The sequence below is a fragment of the Ceratotherium simum genome, chromosome 31, assembly GCF_057802395.1.
Source record: "Ceratotherium simum simum isolate JZ-2026a chromosome 31, ASM5780239v1, whole genome shotgun sequence".
NCBI classification, from domain to species: Eukaryota; Metazoa; Chordata; class Mammalia; order Perissodactyla; family Rhinocerotidae; genus Ceratotherium; species Ceratotherium simum.
In genome coordinates, this window is record NC_141930.1 from 10,786,836 (window position 1) to 10,809,883 (window position 23,048).

The 23,048-nt window shown below is 37.2% G+C and overlaps 1 protein-coding gene across 1 annotated transcript in view; it reads right to left on the minus strand.

Moving 5' to 3' along the window:
- Positions 1–23,048, minus strand: part of ZFHX4 (zinc finger homeobox 4) — a 178,690-nt gene that overhangs the window by 84,157 nt on the left and 71,485 nt on the right. The window lies entirely within an intron of this gene.

Here is a 23,048-nt window from a genome sequence, read left to right on the forward strand (position 1 = left end):
AGTGTAGCACAAACTGAAAACAAAAACAATCTGGGAATATTTCAGCTGAGCCCTCTGTGATAGAGGTTACTTTGTTACAAATACTGACTCAAACATAAATGTTTATTTAAATTTTCCATAAATCTGCATGCATGGAATAAACTTACATTTTCTATAAACAAAAATGTTTCTCTTAATTATATGTTAGATACACTAAAAAGTTAAGTAACTTAATTTGAAGTTTAATCTAATTCAAAACAGACACTACGATGTGAAGCTTTTTCTCTTTTACCATTCACAGTGACCCGCAACAAATTTTTGCTAAAAAAAAATCTGTTTTCGCAAGCTCTGCTGACTCTGATTTCTGCCCACAGCGTGTAACAGGATCCTCTTAAATTCTGATTTTTTCAATGGAAAAACTTTTACAACTCCCAAACATATTCTGTTACAGTAGTTTATTTTTTAAAAAAACTTTTCCCCCACTTTAATTGGGGTGGTTCAATTCCGTACAAACAGGCAAACTCCCAAAATAAGAATAGCAACAAAGAGGAACAATATTAATAACTGTGATTCAATATAAACTATATGACTTCTAGTAATTCATTAAAAATATTTTTATGTGCTTCTTTTAAAAAAATACATAAATGGGCACAGGTGGTATTTATTTGGTCTTAGATTAGCTGGATAAGGGTTAGCATTATAAAATTCAAACAAACAAACAAAAACTTTATACACTGGATCAAACATGTTGATTTCTACCTTCCCTCCCCCACCGCCCTGGCTTTTCGCATCTGAAAGTGGTTAGTACGAAAAGAATAACTAGCTGGTGAGCCTTTCCAAACACCAAAAGACAGGACCCATATATTATTTTGGTTAACGCTCACGGACAGAAGTTTTCGTATTTTTTTCTTTTTTAAATCAAGTGAAGTGATGTTCTGTTCTACAGTGTCATTCCCAAAATTTTTTGGAAAAGGTTAAGTTTCTGATCACTCCCATTCCCAGGAAAAGCAGCTTAGCATAGCTCATGCACATTACGGCTGGTCACCTGCAAAAACAAATGCTGTATGATTTACCTCAGCAAACGACACCTAAAAGAGTCAAAAGATGAGATTCTTGAATACCTGGAGACAAGCTTTTCTTTCCTTAGCATGGACACTTAAAAAGATACCCCAGCCTGGATCTAAACAGGAACATTTCCGTGCCCCTCCATCCAACACACCAGCCTCCAGTCGGGTCCAAAAGGAAGAGACAATCCAAGAATTGCCTCTCTCCAGTCCTAGCCACCAGATTTGCCTGAGGCCACAGGAAGCATGAGAGTGTGTGTGTGTGTGTGTGTGTGTGTGTGAGAGAGAGAGAGAGAGAGAGAGAGAAAGTTTGCACTGTGGGGTGGTGGGGGTGGTATTTGCTATTATAATACACCAAAACACTTTCCAGAGGGGAGGGAGGAGAAATTAAACTCCTTTTTTTTTCTCATGTAAATCAAGTAACCATTCACCCCAATTGGTATTCAACCAATGTCACTTCTATTTCAGTCTCCGGTATATTTATTAATAAATAAATCACCACGTGATTTTCTTTACAGCACGGTAGGCCTCCCTTCCATACCTACTGGGAATCCCTATGCTTGTTGATCCAAGTGAATTAAAAATGGCACCAATAAAAGGAACAAGGACTACTTAATAACGCATTTCCTTGGGTCTCAAATCTTCACTGTCTAGCACAGAACCTCGTTTCTTGTCACTCCGCTGTGTTAAGAACAGCAGGCCACAGCCATTCAGGCTGCCCCATCAACTGTGAGTTTTAATTTGAGCCACTTTCACATAAAAAAAAAAAAAAAAAAAAACCTTACTTTTTCCGCCAACCCATCCTCACCCCGTGTTGCACCACCTAAAGCCGATGCTCTACTCCGGAGCAAGCCAAGCATATCAAGTGCGCCTGCAACACTCAGAGGCTAATGAACAATGCACAAAAACAAAAGGAACAGCAAGGCTCCTATTATCTGATCTTCCGTAAAACACAAAAACTGCCTTCTCTGGTGCAGAGGAAGTGCCAGGAAGCTTGCAGGTGTGAGCCGGTTAAAAGAAAAGGCTTGGGCTAAATAGATTCTTTGACTGTCAGGGATTAGAGTCATGGCACTAGTGGTAACACACATCTTTTCCTTTAATTTACAAAATTTTCTCACGAGTCTGCAAGAGTTCACCCCATCAGGGGCTTTCGGAGGCCATTGAAATGTCTTAAGTTTTAATTAAGTCGGAGTTGTCAGAAGAAAGTTTTTCTGGCACGGAGTCAGGGTCATTAATTACTGCTATCTTTGTTTCTTTCTGTAAAGAGAACTCTGCTGACTTGTTGGGTTCCTTACCCAGCCTGCATTTTCTACCCTGCAGTTTCCATTTACTTCCAAGCGGGACCTGCTTAAGCAGTTTACCAATTACTTTCATCAGTTTTAGGTACAAAGCATTTACACAATCTTAAATCTTGAAAAACATTTCTCGTGAGCCCTTTAGGGAACGGTATTAATAGCAAATTTCATCTAGTAAGTTATCAAGCAGCTGGATTCTTGCATGCATTCTTGCATTTAAATATAAATATCCTCCCATTTTTCACATCATTATCTATTATCTATTCAACACACCTATTCATATTCTCACAGCCTGTGACTTTGCCTTTTAGGCAATGCTAATCAATTTTAAAATTATTTTCTTTACTCAATAATACATTTTTCTGGCTGGAAACATCCACTTTTGCCTGATATCTTTTTAATCGGGCAAATATTTTTATTGTTTCTAGATAAAATTGGCTGTGGCTATCACTGATAATATTTTGTAGATGTAAAAAAGCAAAAGTTTTAGGTAATTTGTTAGTATGCTTCATATGTCTCTAAAATAAATCCATTACTGTTTGGTCCAAGTACCTAGATCACTGCAAATCTTTTAGCATCGATCATTGTATTAAAAAAATTTCAAACTTCTAAAATACAGCACAGACCTGAATGTGTATTATATATATTTAATTATGTATGTAAAATGAAAATCATATTTCTTTTTTAAAAATCATGAATTTAAATTCTGATTTTTATGGGAAAGTATACTATTTTGAGCTCATTTGCTTTGAAGTATCTCCCTTACAGTATCTATTTTGTATGTCTCCTTTAGGTTTATACATAATTTCTCATTCTTCCATTTCACGGAAAAATCGCAAAAGCAAAACAGTTTATTTTAGATTCAGAAGCGAGAATGAAGTTGAATAATTGTCTCAAAAATCAGGAAACTATAAAATAGAGTAAACCTGAAACAAGACAGATTTATTTCTGTCCGCCAGTATGGCTAGAATTAGTCTTTGAACTTAGTAACATCTATTTTTAGCAGATGAATGAAATGGATGGGAAAAGACTTACAAACCTGGGCAAATCCAATTACCAGAATCACTCATTTCTTCCTGATGAACATCTGATACCACTTCAAAATATTTTTTTTCCAGTAATCTCATAGTCACCTGCCATGATTAACAATTACAAACGTGTTACCGCCGGATATGTGCCATTTCAGACACAGGGTCCTGAATGCCATAATGGGCACTCATCATTATAATGATGATGACTTATCATTATCTGATGATTCTCATACGAGAAACTTCTGAGCCCGGAATTTGGACTAGACTTCAGTGTCGAGAAAGCCAAAACAACCAGTGCTTTCATTCATTCTGGTCCAAAAATGGGTCACTTTGGAAGGGACAGGAAAATTCCTGGTTCAAGTGAATAGCTAATGCTGCCATGGCTCTCAGATAAAACCATAATTTTTTGCCATTATTCTCTTCTACTTATTAAACCTGAAATTATGCACCTGAAGAAGAGGAGTATAATTTTCCTCTAGTCTTCAATGAAAGTTCTACATGCCATTCCTAATCCACAGCAAAAGATATACATGTTAAAATATAGATGAAATAAATTAGATAATCAAATGTAGCTACTAAGTTCATTTAAGAAAATCCACGTTTTCTGAAAAGTAGTGAATAATATTCCTACACAGATGATGTCAAAGCCAAATATTAAACTGGAACACCTTCAGGGGTTTAACAGTTACAGAATTTGAAGGCTCCATTCTCCCACCCTTTGTTTACGTGTCTTTTGTATCACCCCAAAAGATAACAAGAGTAGGAGGACGGTGCTTTTCACCTCCAGACCACTTGCCAAAGTGCTAAAATAAAGTAAACACTTAAGAACTGGATCAACATAAACAAAGATACATATGATACGTCAATCTTAAACTCACGACTGAACCAACTTGCTAATTATGATTATACAAAAAATATATTATTTACAGATTTATATGATAATTCTGTGACATCCTAAGTCATCTTAATAACCCTATGGACCAATTTTGTCCATCCCTAGTTTACCTGAATTTGTTGTGAATATATTTGACTATAGTTTGGATATAGCACTTCTGAACCTGGATCTATCCTACATTAAACTTTTTCCAGATTGTCTAAACTTTCCGGTTATATGGAGTTTGAGAAGTTAGTGGGATCTACTTTTTAACCATTCTTTAATTCCACAAACATTTATTGTGCACACAATGGCAAGCTTTGGACAAGGTACCGAAGATCCAAACCAAGCAGAGCATTCCCTCTGGGAGCTCGTGGCCTAAGGGAGCAGCTCAGGAAACAAAATAAACAAATACAACCTAGTGTGTGTGGTAAGGTTTCTTCTGGGGAGAAATAGAAGATTCTGGAAGGGTAGAGGAAAGGCACCTTTGTGTTCCACTTCCTCAAAGGAGTAATTCTAGAGCTCGGTCTGGCAGGTCCACTCACAATTAGCTTTGTGGACAGCAGGTGGAAAGACAGTCAAGGCAGATGGAAGAACACGGATAACTCCTGCAGGTAATAGAAAGTGTGCCATATTTGGTGCAGTTAAGGAGAAGGGCAGAGAGGTATATTTGAATAAGAATGTGAAGTACCTTGAATGACAGGCTAAGAAGATTCAACTCCGAACTTAATGATCTGAGGAGTCATTGAAAGATGTTAAGTGGAAATGAGATGAGATTAGCCTTCATGGTTCAGAAAGACCACCATGACCACCACGTGCTGGCTGGATTGGAATCACTGGCAGTATGGTCCTTACCATCCTTGAACTCAAAGACGTACTGACACTGCTCACCACTGCTCCTCCTCTTGGCCCCTGGATTTTGCCATAACTCTCTTGACCCTCCTTCTCAGTCTCCCTTATCCACCAGTAAGTATGTGTGTCCCCTGGAGTTTAGTACTAAACACCCTAATGAATTCAATTACTCATACTCAGATGACTCGCAGATTTATATCTCTAACCCAGGCCTCTCTTCTGAGATCTAAATTCATTTACGACAAATGCCATCTTCGCATATCCACTTGGAAGTATCACAGCAATCAAAACCCAACAATTACAAAACTGAACTGATTCTCCTCCCTTTTCATTTGTCCTCTACTCTTTCCCACAGTAACTAACTTCTATTGAGTACTTTTTTATGTGCTAGGCACTGTTCTAAATGCCTTACATACATTCTTTCACTAAATCACCACAGTATGGCCTATAGAGTAGGTACTAATCTTATCCACCATTTTAGAGCTGAGAGAATCAAGGCATGCAGAAATTAGGCAATCTGCCCAAGGTGTCAGTGAGAGAGGCAGTCAGGGTGAACCGATGCACTCTTCACCACTACACCATATTCCTTCTTCAAGCATTTCAGTTAGTGGCACCTCAAATTCACCCAGCGGCATATTCTAGAAATCTGGAAGTCACCTTTAATGCTTCCTCTTCATTACCACCTATGTCTAAGTTATCACTCCATCCTAAATATACTTTCTATTTCTCCATCTGTCTACTTCTATACATGTTACCACCATCTCTTGCCATCAACTCTTAGTCTTTCCAATCAATTCAGACAATAACCACAGCGTCTTGAAAAAGCAATCTGATTCCTTAATTTAACAATTTAGAGAACATCTGTTATGTGTCGTGCACCGTTCTAGGTGCTGGAATTGCAGCAGTGAATAAAACCAAGTCCCTGCCCTCACAGAGCCTACATTTAAGAAGTAAGAATAAAACACTCAAACAAATAAATACATGAATTCAGGTAATGAAAGGACTGTGAAATAAAATGAAACAGGAAAACTAGGCAGAGAGGACAGGGGTGGTGGAGAAAAATGCTATCTGAGAAGCTAATCTAAAAATTCACACCCCTACTTAGTACCCTTCAATGGTTTTCCTTTTCTCTTAGGATAAAACCTAAAATCATTAACGTGACTCTAAATAGAGTGACCATATGGCCAGGCTTTCCCAGAACACTCCCAGTTTAACACTCATTCCCCTTTCACTTTAAGAATATTTCAGTTTTGAAAATTGAGTACATGGTCCTCAGACCTAAGGGCCCTGCATGATAATGGTTTCAACCCAACTGCAGCTGTGGTCCGTTCATCTTCACTTGCTCACTTTTCTCCAATGATCCTGATTTCAGATCTTCCAACTTTAAGGTTCATTCCAAGTGTAAAGCTTCCAGAATTCCCTCAGCCTTGAATGCTTTTCTTCTCCTCTTCATCTTACTCCTATTCACCCTCGAAGTTACAGCTTTTCGGCTTGAGTCTTTTCTTTTTCTTAAGAAAGCTGCCTTGTTTCTTCTCCTGTTGTACTCTGTATTATATCTTTGAAACATTTATCCCATTGATAATTAAATATTAATATCATTGACTGAGAGGTGTCTGAGAAGACTGCAAGTTTCATGAAGGTATGGGCTGATTCTCTGTTGTTCAGTTTCATCTCCAGGACCTGAATAATGCCCAGCTCATAGCAATATGCTCAACAAATATGGTTAGAAAGAGTAATCGTGAGGTATAATTAGTGGCAGGCAAGACAACAGAAGAATCTGACAGACTGAAGAGTTAATCAGGACAATATTTGATAGAGCTTCTTGACTGACTGATTGAATATAGTGGAGGGCAGGAGAAAGATTAAAAATAACTCCCCGGTTTCTAGTTTGGGCAAGTGAACGGCCGATGTTGCCATAGACAGAGATCAGAGATGCAATATAAACAACAGGCTGGAGAAATGGATGTGCTATATCTTAGACATCCTGAAGTTGAGATGCCTGCAGGATGTCTAGATAGAGATTATTATTTACAGCAAAATGTATTTGTTTTGTAACAGTGATATTTTTAACAGAACCTGGGTCAACTCAGGTCCAAGAAAGCTTTAAAAAGAGTTGTGAAAAGCTAGAAATTCCCATTTACCTGGCAGAATGGTGATAAAAAAAAAAAAAATCACAGTCTTTATTTTGCCTCTCCAGCCTCGATTTTGGCGAAGAAAGCATTGGCTCACAGAGCTGAGACAGCAGCAGGAGGCCGAAACTCCCATCCCACGGATTTCTGACCCCAGTTTCGAATCCAAAAATGAGTATGTTGTTAAGAAGTAGTTTGAAAAAAAAAAAAATTCATAGAATACCTAATAAGATGACAGGAGAAAATGTAACCTATGTAAAATATTAGATTTTTTGGTGTTATATAAATACTAATTTTCAAGATCTTTGCTCCAAGCACTTACAGTCAGTAGACACTGATATACATGATAATTTGCAGAGAATGAAATCAATAGACCCTTTAACAACAAAAATAGAGTCAAGTAACATTGACTCAATGGGAAACTTCTCAAATTCTGAAGCAACTGAGAAAATTATGCAAGCCATATGAGATGATGTCACAAACATAAAAACAGATTCACTCTCCATGTACAAAAGTAAGGACTTTTGGAGAGATCACTCATATTATCCATCTCTTTGGGTTTCCCCGCAATATTTGACACTGCTGCCCACCTCTTCTCTCTTGAAACTCTTTCTTCGTTTGACTTCAGTGAAAAGCTCTCTAAGCTCTTATCTTTCTAGTTGCTTCTGTTTTGTCTTTTTTGCCATCTCTTTTTCTTTATTTTAATAAACACACATATTTAACTTGTGCTCTCTCTGTCCTTCAATATATAATCTCCCCTATATCATTTCACCTTCTTTAATGGGTTAGTTTATCTCTTTGAGGCAGATCATTCACAAATCAAAATTCCTAACAATGATCTTTCTTCCTAAACCCACATCACGTGTCTAACAACCCAAAGTTTATCTCCTCCTGGGGGTTCCACCTATTCTCCAAGCTCTACAAGTCCATACGTGAGTTCATCATGCTTGCTTTTAAACCTGTCTCTGCTCCTCCTCTGTGCCTTCCTCATTTCTGATTATGATACAAAACAGAAATGTAGCTGTCACCTCAGATGCCTTCCTCTTTCCTGCCCCAGGTATCTAATAAATTGTAAGTACTTACCTATTCTAATATTGTCCTCATCTTTCCCTTTCTTCCTACTTCCACTGCCCCTACCAAGGCTATTTACTTCTCACTGGAACTACTGTCATACAATCACAAGGTGAGCACTTAGCATCGTGGCCTGCATTATTACTATTTATTACCATTAATGTTATTCCTAAATCATATTATGCCAATCTCGTGATCAAAACTCATCAGTGGCATCCCAGTGTATACCAGATTCCCAAATCCTTAACATATCATTCAAGATTTCACATTCTTTTCTTGATTAGTCCATTTCTTGCCCTCGATGTGCCAAAATAAATTGAGCTATTCAACATTTTTATTGAATGCCTACAAGTTACTCCAACATCTACATACCTCTGTTCATAGGTACTTCCCTCTTTCTACTCTTCCCAATTTCCTATGTTAACATATCCAAATTCCACCCAGTATTTAAAGCCCAATCCGAATATTACCTCAACAAAAAAGACTTTCTTGATTGCCACAACCAGAAATCTCCTCGTCTTCTTTTGAACCAAAACACATTTTATCTGAATCCCTCTTACGTTGTTTAACATATTCCCTCCTTTGTTACATCTATTTACTCCAAATATGTATCCAATACAGCATCAATGTCCAATCCATCTTTACAATACGCCATATCCAGAGAACATGTTCAAAAACTAACATGTGCTTACATTTAGAAAAGTAGTTCTCCTTTAAAAACAAACGACATATCGTATTTTGGAAGAACAAAGTTTAATAGCGAGCGCAAAGTTTAATTTCTGCTCTACCACTCACCAGCTATTTGTCTTTTAGAAGTTAATTCCTTGAAAGCTCAATTTCTTTTTTAAAATATGGCTAACACTATCTGTATCGTATATTTTTTTAATAAGATTAAGTCAGGCAAGCCAGCCCTGATAGCCTAGTGGTTAAAGCTCGGCACACTCTGCTTTGGCAGCCCGGGTTCGGTTCCCGGGTGTGGAACCACACCACTCGTCTGTCAGTAGCCATGTTGTGGTGGAAGCTCACATAGAAGAACTAGAAGGACTTACAACTAGAATACACAACCATGTACTGAGGCTTTGGGAAGGAAAAAGAAAAAGAGAGAGAGGAAGATTGGTAACAGATGTTAGCTCAGGGCAAATGTTTCCCAGCCAAAAAAAAAAAAAGATTAAGTGAGGCAATAATAATTCTATGTGCCAACAACATTTTTCACAGAAATAGAATAAAGAATCCTAAAATTTATATGGAACAACAAAAGACCCCGGAGAGCTAAAGGAATCCTGAGAAAAAAGAACAAAGCTGGAGGTATCACACTCTCTGATTTCAAAATATACTACAAAGCGATAGTAACCAAAACAGCTTGGTACTGGCACAAAAACAGACACACAGATCAATGGAATAGAATCAAAAACCCAGACCCACACATCTATCGACAGCTAATCTTTGACAAAGGAGCCAAGCACATACAATGGAGAAAAGAAAGTCTCTTCAACAAATGGTGTTGGGAAAACTGGATAGCCACATGCAAAAAAATGAAAGTAGACTCTTACCTTACACCATACACAAAAATTAACTCCAAATGGATTAAAGACTTGAATGTAAGACCTGAAACTATGAAACTTCTAGAAGAAAACATAGGCAGTACGCTCTTCGACATTGGTCTTAGCAACATATTTTCAAGCACCATGTCTGACCGGGCAAGAGAAACAATAGAAAAAACAAACAAATGGGACTACATCAAACTAAAAAGCTTCTGCACAGCAAAGGAAACCATCAACAAAACGAAAAGACAACCTAACAATTGGGAGAAGATATTTGCAAACCATACATCTGATAGGGGCTTAATCTCCAAAATATATAAAGAACTCATGCATCTCAACAACAAAAAACTACCAACCCAATTAAAAAATGGGCAAAAGACATGAACAGACATTTCTCCAAAGAAGATATACAGCTGGCCAACAGACACATGAAAAGATGTTCAAAATCATTAACTATCAGGGAAATGCAAATCAAAACTACAATGAGATATCACCTCATGCCTGTCAGAATGGCTATAATTAACAAGACAGGAAACAACAAGTGTTGGAGAGGATGTGGAGAGAAGGGAACTCTCATACACTGCTGGTGGGAGTGCAAACTGCTGCAGCCACTATGGAAAACAGTATGGAGATTCCTCAAAAAATCAAGGATAGAACTACCATATGATCCAACTATTCCACTGCTGGGTATTTATCCAAAGAACTTGAAAACACCAATGCGTAAAGATACATGCACCCCTGTGTTCATTGCAGCGTTATTCACAATAGCCAAGACTTGGAAGCAACCTAAGTGCCCATCATGGGACGAATGGATAAAGAAGATGTGATATCTATACACAATGGAATACTACTCAGCCATAAGAAATGATGAAATCCAGCCATTTGTGACAACATGGGTGGACATTGAGGGTATTATGCAAAGTGAAATAAGTCAGAGGGAGAAGGTCAAATACTGTATGATTTCCTTCATTAAGTAGTAGATAATAACAACAATAAACAAACACATAGAGACAGAGATTGGATTGGTGGTTACCAGAGGGGAAGGGGGGAGGGAGGAGGGTGAAAGGGATAATTTGGCACATGTGTGTGTGGTGATGGGTTGTAATTAGTATTTGGGTGGTGAATGTGATGTAATCTATGCAGAAATAGAAGTATAAAGATGTACACCTGAAATTTATACAATGTTATAGACCAATGTTACTGCAATAAACAAAAAATTAAATAAATAAATAAATAAATAATTCTATGTGCAGGGATCTCCTATTTCGGTTCTCTTCTTCTCGTACGTTTGTGGTAGGTCTCTAAGCAGACTTTGATACCCTTGTACATCAATTTTTACCTAGCAACATTCAAAGATGTGCTGGGAGAACAAGAAAACATGGGATTTGGAAATGAAGAAGGCCGGCCTGCCAAGAGGACCCAAGCTATGTTTCCTGTTCCTTAGGGCAAAACTGAGGAAAACAAAATGGGTTTACCTGAGTAATTTGTTCCAACCCAGAAATGTTAACAAAACGTTAACACAAGAGGCAAGACAATGGAAGGGATGGAACTAAATTTCACTGAATAAATAAAAGGTGGCGCAAGGCACTTTTACATCACCTCGTCTAATATCCCTTTTACTGATGAGGAAACTGAGCTTCTGTGAAATTAAGATATTTCTCTCACCTTTCTAGTAATAAAGCTGGATGCAAGCTTAATACATTCTGATTCCTATGCTCATGTCATGTTGTGTTATGTTGACACACACACACACACCTTTATGAGAGAGACAGAAACACAGAAAGAAACAAGGCGACTCTGATTCTCTGAAGAGTCTCTCTTTCTGCTGTCTTTTTACAAGGAGTAATTGAGTATTAGCAAGGGAAAAAAACCTACATTAATAAAATAGCTAGCATTTGCCAAAACTATGCTGACCAACTAAATGCTGCAGACTCGCTCTTGAGAGATGAAAAGTTCCATTTTCTTGAGATAATAAATGATTCCTTTCAACAGTAATTGAAAAGCAGTAAAAATACCTTTTTGTACATTCTAAAAGTACTTTTAAAGAACTATTATGAAATATTTTAATAAATCAATATTTAAATAAATTGCTTTCAAAATATTCTCCTGTGCATTATTTTACCAGCTAGCCTTCATTCTGTATAAAAAAGAAAAGAGGAAAAATAATGAAGAAATTTGCTATTATGATTTTAAATCCATAGATCCTTGTAAAGTCTACAAATCTCATGAGATGTTCATTGGTAATAACCAATAATATAGGCATTCAATATTATGCACAGCCCATGGCCATGAAAATAATAGTGTTTTTACTTTTCAAGCAATAACTGAAATTGGATATTTCCTCAAAGAAAGTTATTCATATATTTAAGTTACATGTAAGATAAAAATTAAAACTGTGCTCTTATGTCCTGGTAGATCACTTTAAACATCCAAGTTGCAAGAACTTTTGAAAAATTATTGATTCATATGACGGCCACACAAAAGTGTTGATTTGATTAGGCTCTCAGCAACCTCCCACCACCAAATCACATTAAAAGTGAAGAAAAGAAACACTAAAATATTTGCTAGAACCAGACATGGAGACATTAAAGACAGCTTCTTAACAAAAAGCCCAATTACTTGTATAAAACTTTTGATATCAGCTGACCTAAATGATCAATTTTCAACCTCTCCTTTTTAACATTTGTTCCACAAGATTTCTAGAAAATGTAGTGGTACTATTATCACATAATTAATCATTTTTCAAAGTTCCATCCTATTTGTGTATAGTACCTTTCACACTATTTCTGCTCCAGCCATTCCTTCAATCACTGTGGGATATTAGATACATTGGGAAGGTTTTCCTGAGTTCTCTTAACTCTTCTTTAAGTGTGATCATGCCATATATCAGTCACAATACAGACGAAAGTGTGGATTTTTGAAGTGGGATAGGTATAAGTTTAGATGCTGCTTCCTTAATTAATAGCAATATGGTCTTGAGCAAATTATTTAACCACTAAGCCTCAGTTTTCTCTTTTTTTTATGAAGAGCTATCAAAACTGCCTGATGGGGTGGTTTTGAAGATTAAATAAAATGACAGGTGTATAGTACCTAGTAGTTCTGTGCCCGGCAATGCAACAGATAGGGAATAATCGGTTCTATTCCCCTTCTTGTGTCAGTCTAATTTCTGGCATTTTAATTCCTTTTAACCCCATGGGTATTTTGTAACAATAGAGGAACACTGACATCATGTTACATTTCAAATTGCCATCCAATTTTGGTCCTACGCCACTTAGAGGTGATTTCTGCTGTGATTATGTTCTAAGGCTATTTATTAGAGAAGACAATTTATTTCATTCATGATACATTAACCTACACTTAAAATATTAATATTTGAGTAAAACTAGATTTAAATATTTACTACCCAAATTACCAAAAAAAAAAAAAAAAAGGCATAAACCAACCTATAGCCTCTGCAATTAATTAATTTTAAGAATTTTGGCACATCTAAAATTTTATATAATCAAAAGTCTTCATACATAAAAATATGTAAGGCTTAGTTAACGTTTACAAGGATTTTTTTAAATAGTAGTTTCTGGGAGAACTTTGTACCAGGATTTATTATTGTATTTAAGCAGTGTCTTAAGGTATAATTTTTATGGTCTATTAAGCATAACTCTCAAGCACCTTAAACACAACTAAATGAGGTGGAATTACTATTAACTTGTATTTTAGGTTACCAAGTGCCCAGGCAATTCCAACCAACTATATCCGGAATAGTATTTTATGACAGCTCATGACTTTCTATGTTGAGCTTCTTTGACTTAAAATTTTTACGAGATTGAAAACTGGCCTCTGAGATGGTGACTGAAAGTTGGGTCATTAGTCCTCACCTTTTAAGAAATAATGTCTCAGCAGGCTGTGTTTGAACCACTTGAGCTCAAGGAGGTGTTAACAGAGTTGTTAATTAACCTAGGTCTGGAACCTATTGTGAAGAATCCCAGAAAGTTGGAACAATAGAGAGGTACTGCTTAACCCACAGCAGGGAAGAAATGACTTTTGCTTTAATAATATAGCCAAAAACATTTCAAAATACTGATATTAGGTTAAGAGAAGAATGGCAACCTGAAACTAACAGTTCGTCAGAAATAGGGGCAAACTTACATTGCCTGCAAAAAGACCAGCTGGAATGGAAATGGACAGAACTGGAAATTTAGAGTATTGGTCTCTTTGGATCAATCCCTATCTCTACTTGTTAATATGAATGAGCAATAAAAGAAACCTCAAAATGGCATCTCTTATATACTCAAGGCTCTGATTAGATCAAGGCTTTGCTTAAACCAACCAAGACCAATGTTTTCAAAAAGCCACATGAGCAGAGATTTTACGGCTTTCCTTGGTGAGTATGTTCTAATGCTTCATTATCCACTTAGTTGAGAAGATCTCAAGGTGAAAATAATCTCTCCTTAATGTCACTGTACACCCAATTGGTCTGTGGAACCAGGGAACTGACTAGCATAAACAAACAAATAAATCTCTCGACTTCTCAGAAAATAGTTACTAAATACTCCTTAGTCACTTCTTCTCCAGATGAATTAATCTCAATGGCACTGACAATTTCCTTTGAGAAACTGTTTAAAATGTGTTAACAAACTCGGTCTCTTTTACATTTCTCAGTATACCTTTTTGAAAATATGTCATCCTAAACTCTTTATCTATAGGACCTGACCTAAGATAGAACCCCTGTTGGACTCTACATGCCCCAATATCCCCTTCATTTTGTTGATGTTGAGATAAAGCCACGTAATGAGAGAAATAAATGATGAAGATTACGAACATAGGAATATAAAGTTTAGACGGTATAATAAAAACATATAAAAATTAATGTGATCCATATGCTATGACGTATCTTTAAATGATGGATCATCCTTATTGTCACTTCTAAACCAGAGAATCCACAACATGCATAATTATTACTGGTAATTGTACTTGGAGGTAACTTGAAGCAGTTGGTAGAAGTGTTTATAGTCAGTGTTACCTAGATAGAACCAAAGTAAATTTTTTTTCTCTTTTTATCCTTTATTTCCTCAGTAACAATCAATTATATTTATGAGTTTTTCCTAGAAATGAGCTTATTTACAATCATTCTTATATATACCCAGAAATCACATTCTTGATTTTATTCATCAAATGTTATGGTTCTACACACACCCACCTCTCTCATTTAAGGTTCTTATTGCTGAAGAGTTTCAGGCACCAGAAACCCTGAGCCAGAGGCTGGGAATTGCCTGTGTAGGGCAAGGTAGGAACAGACAGAGTGCAGTGGCAGAAAGACAGCTACACTAAAGGCCAGAACGCCTAGGCCCTGATAAGGGAAGGTGGCACAGGAGAAAGAGGAAATGAGGAGAATGGCTTTTCATCTTCAACATCTGGAAGTCTGGGGAGGACAAAAAACAATGAGAAAAATAAGTTTTAATGAAAATGACAGATAGAAAGGGGAACCATGAGAAACCCTCTGATCTAGGACTTCTTAAGCAAAAAAGTTTCAAGGACAGATCTTAGTGCCACAGTATTTCCAGAGAAACAATAATATCCCTTTGTCCTTCAGATATCTCTTCCCTCATGTTCATTATTATGCAGACTTTGTTTGGCAAGTTTGTTTGGCTATCGCTTTAACTCTGTTGGAGACGTAGAAGGCTTAAAATTGCATCTATTTGAAAGAGTCACCATACTGATAAATGTGTTTTAGACAGAGCATAAAAGATGACTACAAATTGACATTGTCTTAGAGTAAGATTCCAGTCTCTCTTGGAAAAGATAACAAAAAGATGAGACCAGGAATGGTAAATATAAATTGGCTCTGTCTATATTTATCTGAGCCTCACCAATATTAGTGTAAGAATTGATCATTCACAACTTGTGGTTATAGCATACCTGAGGAACATATATGCATCTGGTTTTATCACAGGTTTCAGACTTGCTGGCTTTCACACAATCCTGTTAACACATCCTAATTCTAGTATTATGTATGTTTGAAAGGTTGTGAACAAAAACCACCTTATACTTAGAACTTACAAAATATTGTTTACATACTATCTCATTTGCTTTTCACAAAAAGTCAATATGAAAGTCAAGGAAGATAATTTCTTATAAATCTGACTTCCCGGTCTTTTACTATTTGCATATATTCCTAGTAATCCCCACTGTATTCTTCAACATTTGTTTCATCACTAGGAGTTCTTATGTCTAATACAGACACAATTACTGTTCCTTACGTAAAGTTGCTTCTTTCCTAGTGACTTCATACTTCCTGTAATCTCCAGGAGGCTATCTCTACAAATCCTAAGAATGTAATTGGGTGTTCTGGACCAGAAACCAGTCATACTTTCTTTGGAGCACTAGTGGGATGGTGTCTTACTCATTCATGATGGTATCTGTTAAAACAAAATACTCTCTTGTAAAGCATCTCAATGTGTTTTCATTGAACTACTGGCTGTCCTCCAGAGGAGTAGACCCACTCCAAGAAAGCATTCTAAAAATCTTGATTTTATTGGTAAGTAATTTTTCTCCAAATGACCTTTCAATTTGAGACTATTCAATTCAACCCAGTGATACTAAATAGCTCAGACGGGACAACCCAATGCAAATATTCCCAAATGATCAATTGTAACATGTTTCCTTCTGCATTTTCTGTGTATGGATTCAGAGAGATCTCTCTAAAAATCAGGCCAGAAAGCAAAGAGGAGACATTTGCTTCTGAATCTCATTTGAAAATCAAGGGGCTTTATCTGTGAAACATTCTAAAATTAGAGAATCAAAAGATTTTTCAGTTTGAATATTAAAGCACTTTTGCTTATATTTTAAAACACACATATTGTTTAAAACAGTAGTTTTCAGCAGATCCAAGGCTCTCTTTTTATAATGCCTCCCCCTTACTATATTGAAATAAGAGCATATATAACATTACATGTCTACACATAGGATTTAAACAGATCAATATAATGACCTAACTGTAACAAAAAGGAGAAATAAGGGGCCAGCCCGTGGCTTAGCGGTTAAGTGCGCGCGCTCTGCTGCTGGCGGCCGGGGTTCGGATCCCGGGCGTGCACTGACGCACAGCTTCTCCAGCCATGCTGAGGCCGAGTCCCACATACAGCAACTAGAAGGATGTGCAACTAGGACATACAACTATCTGCTGGGGCTTTGGGGAAAAAAAGGAGGAAGGATTGGCAATAGATGTTAGCTCAGAGCCAGCCTTCCTCAGCAAAAAGAGGAGGATTAGCACGGATGTTAGCTCAGGGCTGATCTTCCTCACAAAAAAAAAAAAGGAGAAATAAAACAAAAGGAATGTAAAATAAAATAATACGTAGTTCACTTGGCAAAAGCTGATGCCTGGCCACATTATGTCATGAAGGAGCCACGTGCTTCCACCATACAGAGCATCTCTATGAATTCCTAAGCACAGGTGGACACGGGTACACTCATAACCATGGGCATGGGCAACTCATATTTCATAAGAAGTCTTCTTATTGGTGATATAATTTTTTAAAATGGTAATTAACTCTTAGTAAAGTACCAAACAAACCAAAAAATCACATCTTCCCTTGATGTATCTAATAGTTGCATTCCTGGAAATTTCAGTGTATAAGACCATGTTAAAAAGATGCTTTATGTATAAAACAGGATTAGGTTGTAGGTCTAACAACTATTAACAGGTTTAATCACTTAACAGGTGAATCCTGGGTGAGTAAACTAACAATGGGATGCAGGACAATTTTCCCGTGCGCTGCTCTGTCCCACCCATTGTAGTTGTCTAGTGGACTTGACCCCCCTATTGAACGCCTTTAGTAATCTATCACTGTGATCATCAGGATCACAGATTTCCAAAACACCCCTGGGACAATACTACCCCTGCTAAAATCTAGGAAGTCAACCCAAGCTTCCCACTGAGAGCCTGACTTTCAACTCCCCTCGCTCCTTTCTGATTCAGAAAAGCCTTCTCTAGCTCCCCAGACTAGGGGATTAACTTTCTCTGTTTACAGGTTTCTTTCATAGCACATATCTTAATTTATCACATATGTGATTTTAAGTGTGTATCTCCACTCTCAAACCATAAGCTCCATGAAGGCAAATAAGAATCTGTCTGTTGACCCTGTATCTTTAGTGCCAAACCTATCCTTGGCATATGGTAGGTGCTCCGTAATAAACAAATGTTAATACAGGAATGGATAAATGAATTTGTATGCACTCAAAAGCTGAAATCTGTGTCATACTGTTTCACTGGGTGAGCTACAGAGATACTGACCTCTGAGTATGTGTATCTACCGACCGTGCTGAATGTTAGGTGCATCTTTGAAATTAAAAAAACAAAGCTCTTATGAGAAACAAAAAAATCAGTCAAAAGGAGAAAGCAGTTCTTCCTTATGTAATGAACTCAATGCGTGTTGTAGAATACAGCCTAAAGGACACTATATGATCTTTAGATTCTTATTAGTGGACTGAGTGATTTCATGAATTGTCAAAAGAATATTTTCAAGGTACTGAATGAATATTTATGGTTTCTGTAACTAAAAATAGCTTAACAACATAAGCTTAGAACAACATATCTTAAAAAATAAAGACTCGATCACTTAAGTCATTTTCCCACCTTAATATGATATTTCAAACTATCATGGAGAGTATTTATTTTATTTATTTTTATCCCATTTCATTCCACAAGAGGTTTGAGGTATATATCCTAAATTAAGCATTTCTATCCTTGGTAAAGACTGAACAAGTTCTTTTAATTTTTATCTTGGAATTGAATAAAATTAACAAAATTAGAACTCAAGATGACTAAAGGCTGAAATATCTAAATGTCATCATAATGAATTTAACTATTCAAATGTATCTCCAAACAAAAATTTAGCCAGGTGATCAATCACCATTTCTGCTTTTCCAGATGCCTGCAGTCCGTCTCAGAATAATGGAGTGCTCAAATCTTTGATAGTTAATTGTACTGGATTCTGTTTGGCAATCAACCAACTCCCTGGCCTGGGGGCAGATCATTTTATTTAATGGTTCATCACCAAGACCTCACTAGCATGACAGCATAGATCACTACGCTGTCATGTCAAGCAAGTGAGAAGCTGAGAGTAGCCCCTCCCACCTGGGAGGGATTTCACTTAATAAACTACCTAGGTACATGGTAACCAAAATGAGTAGCTATTAAGACCAAGAGTAGATAAAGGAAAACAGCAAATGGGGGAAGAGATTTTTTTCACTTTTGCTTTATAAAGTTGTGTGTTTCCTACTTCAACATTTTTCTCAAATCCAATAATTTGACTTAAAAGTATAAGAATAACATCTGCAGTGGGTTGAAATACAAAATCAGATAAACAAAAAGGATAACGATTTTTTTTTTTTTTTTTTTATGTTTGTGTTTTTTTTTTTAATTCTGTAGTGTGAGTTTTTTGTTTTTTGTGAGGAGATCAGCCCTGTGCTAACATCCGCCAATCCTCCTCTTTTTTTGCTGAGGAAGACGGCCCTGGGCTAACATCTGTGCCCATCTTCCTCCACTTTATATGGGACGCCGCCACAGCATGGCTTGCCAAGCAGTGCGTCGGTGCGCGCCCGGGATCCGAGCCAGCGAACCCCGGGCCGCCGCAGCGGAGCGCGCGCACCTAACCGCTTGCGCCACCGGGCCGGCCCCAGGATAACGATTTTTAATGTGTAAGTTTTGAGTAGAGTTTTATATTTTTCACCAAAATTGGACTTTTTAATTTTCAAAATGTAAATAGTATGTAAAAACAAAACTGTGTTCACGTCATTTTTGAAATAATTTTATTTTGTGGAAAATATTTAATTTGCAAGTCAGTACTGTACCACTGAAAAAAATGATTTTAAATTTATCTTCAAAATGCAGGCCCACATGTATTTCATGTTTCAGCCTGGATGGCTCAAGTTTGGGAAAAGGGGTTGTTTAACAGACAAGACCAATAAAAGTGCCACAGACCTCCTACCAGACTCTGTGTCAAGTTCAGAAGTCATGAAAATGATAAAACTCATTACAATAACATTGACCTACAAACCCATTTATGGACGAGAGGGACATACCTGTCCCTATGCTTGAAATTAAGACACAGTAAAAATCTCATTTGTCTTTTTTTTTAATTTATAAATCATTTATGCATTTTGCACCATGTTTCCCTATTTGGGAATATCTTCACTATTCTACTTGGTAATTTTTCAGGCACCTTTCAAGACTAAGATCAAATGTGGCCTCATTCAAGTCCCCCAGAAGGTTCCATGACCATCTCTGTCCTCTGTACTCCCAGAAAGCCTTTTTCATCCCTATTTCTCCACTCCCCATATTGTGCTATAAGTTACTTGTTCACATGCCTGTTTCTTCCATCAGAGCTCCATGAATGAAGGGACTATGTTCCCTCCTTTGTATCCTCAGCACTTAATAGTTCCTGGCACATAATAAGAATTCAATACATTTGTTTTAAATGAATGAATGATGTTCCACAGGCAAACTATGCCCCTTGACTATGATAACAAACTTCACAAAAAAAATATCTGGGGTCAGAATCTAAAATGGACTGAACTCTCTGATGACGAGTCAGGAAGTCACTGGTCCACCATTGCCTGCTGGCTCACGTGGAGAAGCGTCTGGCTGCACTAACACTCCCTTCCCCGTGCACTTCAGTGTTCTCTCCCTGATACCTGGTCTTTAATCTCCTTTCTCTCCTGGCCTCCTCATACCCTGTCTGCTCTGATCAGGAGGCACAGGCCTTGTGCCTTTCCTGTGAATCAGGAGGTCTGTGTTCTAATTTAAGCTCTGCTCAGTTATCTGCTATGAGCGTTAGCTTTAGCTGCCCTCTCTGAACCACCTTCCTCATATGCAAACAAGGGAGAGAGGCTGGGATGGGAGGTCATGGGCACAGAGTGGCACAGACCCGGGTGCAAACCTTTCATGCCCCTGAACAAGTCAAAGAGACCCAAAGCCCTCCATTCATGGCCAATTTGTAAAAGAGGAACCACCACGATTCATCCGCTGGTTTCATCAGGTGGTTGTAAAGAACAAACAAAAGCTTCACAGATTTAGCAACTGCGAAGTGCTTAAAGACATCCGACACTTTTCTGTAGTGAGCCAATACATGAATGTAGTGATATACTGTTCTATAGTAATATTTTTCTGTACTCTCCCCCGAATGCAAATCTGACTACATCACCCAACCCCCCCACCTCTTCTTAAAAGCCTCCAATGGCTGTCGGTCGCACTCAGAATAAAGCCTCTCATTAAGCGTGTAAGGTCTTTCCCTGGTGAATCCATCTCTAGAGATTTGCCCTCTCAAATGGGGTCTTACCAGCCTCAACGAACTAGTTCCAAGACTCTGATTACCACCATTCTTTCACTTCGGTACATTTACTAACTGTTTCCTGACACCGCCTCCCAGCCCCCAGCACTTTTGCATACCTCTTTCATAGGCTTGCCACACCGTATTTAACTTTTTTTTGTCTGGCTTCCACTTACTTCAGACTGTGAGCCCAGTAAGGACAGAAGAGGTGCTTGTGTACGTTGTATCATTGGGGTCCAGCATGGTGCCTCCTGTGTGTAATGTCATTTAATAAGGTTTGCAGGATGGATAAATTACTTCTTGGAAACCCCTGCTTGAGAGCTATTCATGTTGCTGAGTTAAAAGTTGGCTATAACATGTATTGATTAAATATGGATATCTCATGGTAAATTCCTTCATTATTATTGGAAAAACAAACCAAGCTGTGGTCAATTAAGGAAATGCAGAGGAAAATATGATATTAATTTGGGGCTATATAATAGACATAATAACCATTTTTTAAAATTTGGCAAATTATACTCTGCTTCTTTTCACAAAGGATAGAGGAAAGCACATTTGTGGAATGGAAAAGAAAAAAGGAGATCAGAAATATGCATGTAATAAGGACCCATCTAGTTGAACAGTAAATTTGGCTCTGAGCTTCCTGGAAATCAAAAAAGACATTCACAGTAACAAATCTCAAATCTTGATATGGAGGCAAGAGGGTGGTGGTGATAGCACAGAGGAAATGATTTGAAAGACAGAAAAAATGGTCATAGATGTTACATGCATGCATGAAATTAAAATGAACTCAAATCAGACAAATATTTTATAAGGCATCTATTGTTAGAAATTTCATTAATAATCAACAAAAGCTACATTGTTGCTTCTGCAATGTATGACCCTCTACCCACCCACCCCAACCTCAATCCAGCCCTTCTATTTTTTGCTCCTGAAATCAAACATGTAAACTAATAATGAAAACACAGGTTGAGTAGAGGTGAAAACATATAACGCTTCACATTTTGAAAAGTGCAATTATTCAATAGTTGGGGGGAAAAAAAGGAGAGATACTAAACAGATTATACTACAATATGAAATAAATAATTTATGATTTACGTGAAAAACAAAAATGATTAATTTCTCTTGGATCTTAATCAAGGCAAATAAAACAAGTGAAAGAAAATGACATGACAAATCCCTTCCATGTTAGCATTGAAAAGACAATGCCATCAATGAGTACAGAGACAACTGCACCTCAATGAATCCCCACCAAAGAAGTAAAATTCTTTGAAAGGATTTGACTTTGATACATCTTCTGGTGGCCTAACTTAATCTAAATAATGACATGGAACTCACAGCAAGTAAGCTGATGGACATAACATTAGCGTGTAGCCGAGCTATGAAGGTCGTGATGGTATCGTGAGGTCACGGTGACAGAGAGAAGAGAATGACCTCTCCCACATTACTAGCTCACGAAAATAAGATTATTAGCAATGCTTAGCTTAACCATGAAGACTCTCTAGGACCTGGACTGCCAATAAGGCAACAAAAGACACTTGCTCAAAGACAGACTCAAGTTGCAAAGGCTCTGTTCTGATGCTAAAAAAGCAAACACAACTAAAAACAAAAACAACAGACCATTTCAACAAAAAGTAATCTTGTGACTACTTTTCATCAAGTAATTCCTATAATGTTTTGTATTCCTTAATAGAATATTCAGACTTTCAGACAGCATCCATAGAATGCCAAGTAAATTCACAAATACTAGGTTTAACTTTTAATAAGTAAGTTTGCATGTAGTCCATTTTGTAACACGTATTGAGTTTAATAATGTTTAACCAAGATTGTATATTATCTATGGCAACATGACCTTTTATATAACCCATGTTAATGAAAACTCGACTGAAGA